The following is a 7999-nucleotide window of genomic DNA, read 5'->3' on the forward strand; positions in this document are numbered from 1 at the left end:
GAAACCTCATTTTCATAGAATCGTAGAATCAGATTCATAGAATGGCTCGGGTTCAAAGGGACCTTAAAGATCATCTAACTCCAGCCCCCCTGACATATTCGGGGGTGACAACCACTAGATCAGGTTGGCCAAGTCCCCTTTCAGCCTGGCCTTGAACACCTCCAGGGATGGGGCATCCAAAACTCTTGGCAACCTGTTGCAGTGCCTTACTACCCTTGCATTGAAGAATTTACTCCTAATGGCTAATCTAAATCTATCCTCTTTTAGTTTGAAACTCTTTCCCCTTGTCCTATCATTCTCTACCTCAGTAAAGAGTCCTTCTCCATCTCTTTTTCTAAGATCTCCTTAAGTATTGAAAGGTCTCTATGAGGTCACCCCAGAGCCTTCTTTTCTCTGGGCTGAACATCCCCAGCTCTCTCAGCCTTTCTTCAGAGGACATGTGCTCCAGCCCTCTGATCATCTTTGTGGCTCTCCTCTGGACTCAAACAGGTCCACATCCTTCTTGTGCTGGGGGACACAAACCTGGACGGAGTACAGGCCCATGTGGGGCCTCACAAGGGCAGAGTAGAGGGGGACAATCACCTCTCTTGACCTGCTGGTCACTCCTCTTTTGATGCAGCCCAGGGTGCATTTTTCCTTCTGGGCTACAAGTGTGCACTGCTGGCTCATGTTGAGACGTTAGTCCACTAGAATCCCCTAATCCTTTTCCACAGGGCTGCTCTCAGTGTGTTCTTCTCCCAGTCTGTACTCCTGTTCGGGATTGCCCTGACCTATGTGCAGCTCACACCCTTTTTCCTGTCAGCTTACCTGCATGGCTCCAGGCTTCCCAGAAGTCTGCAGAAAGGAAAGAGACAATAGCACTTTATGGTTCTGTAGGGCGGTTAGATACTTTTCAGCCTATATTATTTCTGCCTTATGCTTGCATTGTTATGACTCTGATTCTGTCCCAGGGTTGACTTTACTCTACCTAAAGTAGCAGTACATATTGCAATAAAATATAATTTTTAAACCACTTACCCAAGTCATCTTTTAGTCGCTCTGAAAGGAAAAGATGTTCTAGTTATTGACACTAACTTTGTGAGGGTTCACAGAATCACAGAATTTCTAGGTTGGAAGAGACCTCAAGATCATCGAGTCCAACCTCTGACCTAACACTAACAGTCCCCACTAAACCATATCCCTAAGCTCTACATCTAAACGTCTTTTGAAGACTTCCAGGGATGGTGACTCCACCACTTCCCTGGGCAGCCTGTTCCAATGCCTCACAACTCTTTCAGTGAAGAAGTTCTTCCTAACATCTAACCTAAAACTCCCCTGGAGCAACTTAAGCCCATTCCCCCTCGTCCTGTCACCAGGCACGTGGGAGAACAGGCCAACCCCCACCTCGTTACAGCCTCCCTTGAGGTACCTATAAAGAGCGATAAGGTGGCCCCTGAGCCTCCTCTTCTCCAGGCTGAACAAGCCCAGCTCCCTCAGCCGCTCCTCGTAGGACTTGTTCTTCAGGCCCCTCACCAGCTTCGTTGCCCTTCTCTGGACCCGCTCAAGCACCTCGATGTCCTTCTTGTAGCGAGGGGCCCAAAACTGAACACAGTACTCGAGGTGCGGCCTCACCAGAGCTGAGTACAGAGGGACAGTCACCTCCCTAGCCCTGCTGGTCATACTGTTCCTGATACAAGCCAGGATGCCGTTGGCCTTCTTGGCCACCTGAGCACACTGCTGGCTCATATTCAGCCGACTATCCACCATCACTCCCAGGTCCTTCTCTGCCTGGCAGCTCTCCAACCACTCATCTCCCAGCCTTTAGCTCTGCTTGGGGTTATTGCGCCCCAGGTGCAGGACCCGGCACTTGGCCTTGTTGAACTTCATGCAGTTGACCTCAGCCCATCGGTGCAGCCTATCCAGATCCTCCTGCAGAGCTTTCCTACCCTCAAGCAGATCAACACACGCACCTAACTTGGTGTCAGCTGCGAACTTACTGAGGGTGCACTCGATGCCCTCGTCCAGATCATTGATGAAGATAGTAAAGAGGACCGGCCCCAGCACCGAGCCCTGGGGGACGCCACTAGTGACTGGCCTCTCTCTTCTGGTTCAATTTTTTAAAGTTAGACATACCCACAGTATAGAAGACAAGCTACAGTACAAGTCAATATTAGTCCTTTTTTACATTACTGCAGTTTGAATTTTTGGGACTTGGTTGCAAGGTAAAGGACACAAACTTGGCCTCTACAGTCTTAGTGCGGCTTATCGGTCTTGGTGTGCACAAGAACAATCGAGTGCCCACCTGGTCACAGAGCCTAGCTGTGTCTCCACAGTGGAGCGGTGCCTCCACTCTACTCTATGCTCCGTACTGTTCCTTAGAGCTAGCACACCAGGTTCCCCCAGTGTGATAGCATCTAAGCTTGGAAGCCTATGGAATGCTTAGGTAATGCAGCTACACCCTACCCTGAAAGCCTGAATGCTGTACATTTTCTTTAAAATGTGAATGTTAGTTTTATTTTCCTAGTTACTTTAGGCAATTGCACCACACTAGCTGAAGGCTTCTCACTAGTAGTGTACTCCAGGGATCCAAATTACGTCCAATTCCATTCAACATCTTCATTACTCTCATTACTCTCAGGATGCTGGTCAGATGCTGATCTCTCACATTTGTGAGGTCCCTGCCACAGACATTGCTACATCCACTGCTTTTCTTTAGCCCCCGTTTTATTTCTGTCCTCTCAGACACTACAGTTTTAACAAGTGAAAACAGAATTGATAGAACATGAAGAGGTCTCAGGGAGTCTCAGCTGCGCCATAGAGCTGCCACTACAGCACTGTGGGAGCGCAGTCCAGGAAGTTCCTCCAGTACTGGTTCATCCAGGACTGATGATAACTTCCTGATACAAATGGTGCTAGATCTTCTCATCACTAACAAGGAGGGGTTGGTTGACACAGAGAATCACAGAATCAGAACTCTAGAGGTTAAAGGGACCTCAAGAGATCAGTGGGTTCAAGCCCCCTGCCAAAGCAGTTTGCCTAGAGCAGGTTGCCCAGGTAGCCGTCCAGACGGGACTTGAATATCTCCAGAGGAGAGTCCACAAGCTCCCTGGGCAGCATGTTCCAGTGCTCTGTCACCCTCACTGTGAAGAAGTTCTTTCACATGTTGGTGTGGAACTTCCAGTGCTCCATTTTTTTTGACAATTGCCCCTTCTCCTATGCCCACAAACAACTGAGAAGAGGTTTGCCAAATCCCACTGTCTCCCACACTTAAGGTATTTGTATACATTGATAAGGTCTCCTCTCAGCCTCCTCTTCACAAGGCTGAAATTTGAGGGCAGCCTTGGTTGCAGCGACTATGAGATGGTGCAATTCAGGATCTCGTGGGGCAGGAAGAGAATACCAAGAAGAATCGCAACCCTGGAGTTCAGTAGGGACAACTTTTGCCTTTTCACACAATTGCTAAGAGGAATCCCATGGGGCAAGGTACCTGAAAGAAAAGGGTCCCAAGACAGTTGGTTAGTGTTCAAGGACTGCTTCTTCCCAGCTCAAGATCCAAGCATCCCAACAGGTTTAAAGTCAGGAAAGAGAGCCTGGAGACCTGCTAAAGAGGGAACTGCTGGGCAAACTCAAGTGGAAGAGGAGAGTCTACAGATCATGGGAGGGTGTCGGGCCACTTGGGAGGAATATAAGGCTGTTGTCAAAGGATGTAGGGAGGCAACTAGAAAAGCAAAGGCCTCCTTAGAATTAAACCTTGCAAGAGGGATCAGGGAGAAATGAAAGGGCTTGTACAAATACGTTGAAGATAAAAGTAACACTAGAGGCAATGGAGGACTGCTGATAAACAAGATGGGTTCATCAGTTAACAACTTTGTCCGGCAACAGCAAACACTTAGCAACTTCCATGTCTTAACAGTTGGAGAACAAGTAGTTTGAGACAGCAAGGAGTCTCCTGAATCTCCTATCCATGTTTCTTCTAAACTCATTGTATTCCTTATGGGATCATCATTAAGAGTCCCATGTTGTCAGTAACTATGGGGCTTGTCAACCCCCATGGCAATACTCTCACAATGGAATGCACCCCAGGATGCTGAGGGAACTGGCAGAAGTCATTGCCAGACCACTCTCCTGTTTGCATTTGCTAGGATGAAGTAATGGCCACTCTGAGCAGGACTGGAAGGGCCCTGCCACCAGCCAGGTGGAGAAAATGGTCAATGGCATTGACTGGACTGTGTGAATGCAAAGGCCTCGCACATGAGAACCATGAGAGTATGAGGCTCTGGTAGACAGTGATACACAGAGGACCCTACTGCCATCAGGTTATTGGGGGCAGAACCCCTTTGTATTTCTGGAGGGACAGGGGGATGCCAACCGCTGTCTGCACTGGAGACTGAAATGACCCCAACTGGCAAAAGAGTGGGAAAGGCTGTCATCTGGTTGGTGGCCCCGAGGCACTGTGGAACCCTGGAAAGAGACTACTGAGGGAAGGGAGGGGGGCTTCTCTGGCAGTGCTCTGGACACATAGAACCACAGAATCACAGAATCGCAGAATGTTTTGGATTGGAAGGGACCTTGTATGATCACCTAGTGAAAATACATCAGCAAACCAAAAAGTACTTGTTAAAAAAAAATTGAACAAATAGGACGCTACCATAAATTTACTGCCCAAATCTGTGGTTATCTCCACCCTTGCGGCCCCAAGTAGTGTGCCAAAAAGAGCAATTAAGGTTTACATCCAGTAGGTAGGCAAGTAGAACAAAGCTACTTCCCAGTCAAACGTCAATGGGATCAGGGTAGAAAATGAAGAGGACAAAAGGTAGGAAATTGATGGGTTGATGTAACTAGGGTTTATTAAGGGGTGCTGGGTCTGGCTGGGATGGAGATAACTATCCCTGTAGTGGCCCTGTAGGTCTGGGGGTGGGCAAGAGGTGGGGAGGGGGCATCACCAGGGAAGCTGCCTGTGAGATATGTTCATCTGATTCGTGTCAGTATGGAACAGTGCTAGGGCCACATAGTATGATGAATGTGGCCTTCTGTCTTACATACCCTTGTATAACCACAAGTCTAAGAAAAACAGAATGGTTAATATATATAGTTCTTGTACCTTGCAAAGGAATGTTTTAACAATTCGTGTCAATAGAGAACAGTTCTGTCTGTCTCTGGGTCCTGCAATGGCAATTTAATTCTTCCACACATGTGGTTTCTTCCCTTTCCTCCCAGTGTCCCAGTCTCCCCCTCATTATAGTTAGTTTATCAAATCTTCAGAAATATTCCTCAAATCCATGAGCCTATTTGCTTTTGTTACTGATTCTGACCTCTTATTCCTAACAGTTACAGCTTTTTTGCCTTCTTTGTGATTGATTTAGCACTGCTATAGATGTGACTGGTGTGTCTCTGTGAATGGCCTGTGAGGACTGTTTTAACAATTCGTGAAGTGTCAATAGAGAGCTATTTGTATTTGTATATTCTTTCTTTGAAGTCTCTGATGTCTGGGGGTTTCAGAACAACTGCTAACAACTAGTGACTGTTATGACTTCTGAATGGGACACTATGCAAGCCCCTGATATCTGGCCAGGAGATTAAGGAGAAGAAAGAAGCTGAAGGACGGCTAGAAGACAAAACTTGCAGGGGATGCTGTGTAAGCTTTTGACATGCTGCCAAGGAGTACAAAGGGGAAGGACAAGAAAAAAAAACTGAGAGGAAGACTACGAGCCTTCAACATGAAAGACCCCCAGAGACCCCAGGGGGACCACCAGAGACTGATACGCATGCTCCAGAAGGAGGGTTTGGATTCCGGAAACTAATTATAATAACCCGTTTTTTTTTTTTTAGAAGTAGTAATGAATATGTATCAGCCTAGGAGCATAAAAATCATCTGTTTGATGTAACTGGTGTGCGTCTTGGTGGAGCAGAGACTCCCGGTGCACCCAGCACTGTTTGCTTACCTCTATTGCTTCAATAAATTGTAAACTTTGATTATAATCCTATTTTGAAGACTGAGCCATTTATTACATGCCTTAAACCGACCAAAGGGGTTTTCCATAACACAGGATGTCACACTCAGCAATAATAGGTGGGAAAGGGCGTCTCTCCTTATAAATATATCTATCCTCCCAAACTGCTACACATATCAAGGTCTTGCTTCTCCACACATGGTCCAACATTGCTCGTTGATGGGAAGTAGAGGATGATTTCCTGTTCTCTTTCCTTTCTTACCACATGGGTGTAGAAGAGAGAGAAATGGATTTGGGAGAGGCTGCAGATGATTGCTAACCTGATGGAGAACTGCAAAACAATGAGCCAAATCGAGCAATAGGAAAAAGAATAGGACAGGCCAGTGTTGACCACAGGGGAGGATGGGGACAGAGTGTGTGGGGCAGGTGTGCAGCACTGTGGGGCACAGTTGTTTTGGGAAAGGCAGGAGGTCGCTGCCGCTCTAAACAAAGCTCTCTCTGCCCCATGCTGCAGGTGCTGGAATGACCTCTCAGGACTGAGGGAGCATGGACGTGGTTCCCAAAATTGAAAATGTCCTGGGTAAGGAGAAAGGAAGAGTGAAGGGGATTATTCCCTCAAAATTCTCCCTGTAAGCCCTAGGACTGCAGACTCTTCCTGCCTTGGCATGCAGTTGGTTTTGCCACCAGGCAATCACTAACGTTTGCCCAGGGAATCCCTTTGCGTTCCTTCTCTCCAGGGAACTACCAGACTCCAGTCCTGTACCTCAACACTTCCAGTGCCCAGGAGGAGGAAATAGTTTTCTTTCATTGTACCATTACTGCTCAGTTTCCTGCTATATGCATTGTCTTCTGCAAGAATGGGATGGAGGAGCACAGCCTGAAAGCTCAGCAGGGCAGGGGCATATACCCTGTAGTCGTGAATATCACCTCAAGAAGTGCTGGGATGTACATGTGTGGGTTACCAGCAGAGCAACGAGAGCAACTGGGTGAGGAGCTCTGCACTCAGTGCTCTCTGGACCCTTTCTATGCCAGGTGATACACAGGCCCAGGTCAGTGGGGACAGAAGGGATGGGGACACCACTGAGGCTGGAGCTGTGTGCTGCAGTAGGCAGGGCGTGTCTCTGGGGTGGTTCCCCCACGGGAGTGTTCCCTCTCCTCCAAGGGAGGCCCTCGAGAGAAAGCTGCTCTCAAGGGTCCACCTCTGCTGCAGACTTGGGGATGTGCTGGGTGGAGGGACAGAGTGCAAGGGCAGGGATGCTGATGGACTCTAGGTTGAGATATGGTTGCTCCAAGGTCTGCCCTGTACAGTGATGAGCCTGTGGCCAGGGAAATCATGAGATGGGCTCCAGCCTATATGTGAGTAAAAGAGTGGTCTGGTAAACAGAGGGGAGACAACAGTGGTGCTGGTTTGTGACACCAGGTTAGGAAAGGCACTGGTGGGAACCTGGGGATGCACATCTGGGGCAGACGGTGCCTGGGAGCGATGGCTGTGGGCAGCCCAGATGGGGAGGCTGCTGAGGGAGCTGGGGAGCTTCAGCCTTCATCCCCCAGCCCCGAGATGGGAGTCAGGGCTGGGCAGCACCTTAGCCTGCGCACCTCAGCCCCTGTTCTTCTTGCAGGTGCCTGCAGAGGGAGATGCCCAAGGTGAGCACCAAGGGCTGCTGGCTGTGGGGTTTGCAGGAGGGAGTTGGGGGCATGGTGGGGCCCTGGGGTGCTCCTTGTTCAGGGGCATCTCCTGTGCAGAAGGCAGGAAGGATGGGGCTTGTCTTGGGCTGCCCTCCAGTTCAATGCCAAATGGAGGAAAGCAACACCAAAGGGCATAAGCCTCATGACCCCTCCTCAGCACATGCACACTCCAGAACCATTCCATTCCTCTCCAGGAAGCAGCACGTTGACAGCTCACAGACGGAAGACACCAACTATGGTGACATCCAGTGTGAGTACTACCTCTTCCCATGGGGGAAGCCACACGCCCTTCTCCCCATGAAAATCCTCTGCAAGCCCCCATTCAATCCCACCACTTCATTTCCCACTGGGACATACAAAATCGCTGCCCGTTCATCAAGGCC

This window comes from Aythya fuligula, chromosome 32, assembly GCF_009819795.1.
Source record: "Aythya fuligula isolate bAytFul2 chromosome 32, bAytFul2.pri, whole genome shotgun sequence".
In the NCBI taxonomy this organism is placed as follows: Eukaryota; Metazoa; Chordata; class Aves; order Anseriformes; family Anatidae; genus Aythya; species Aythya fuligula.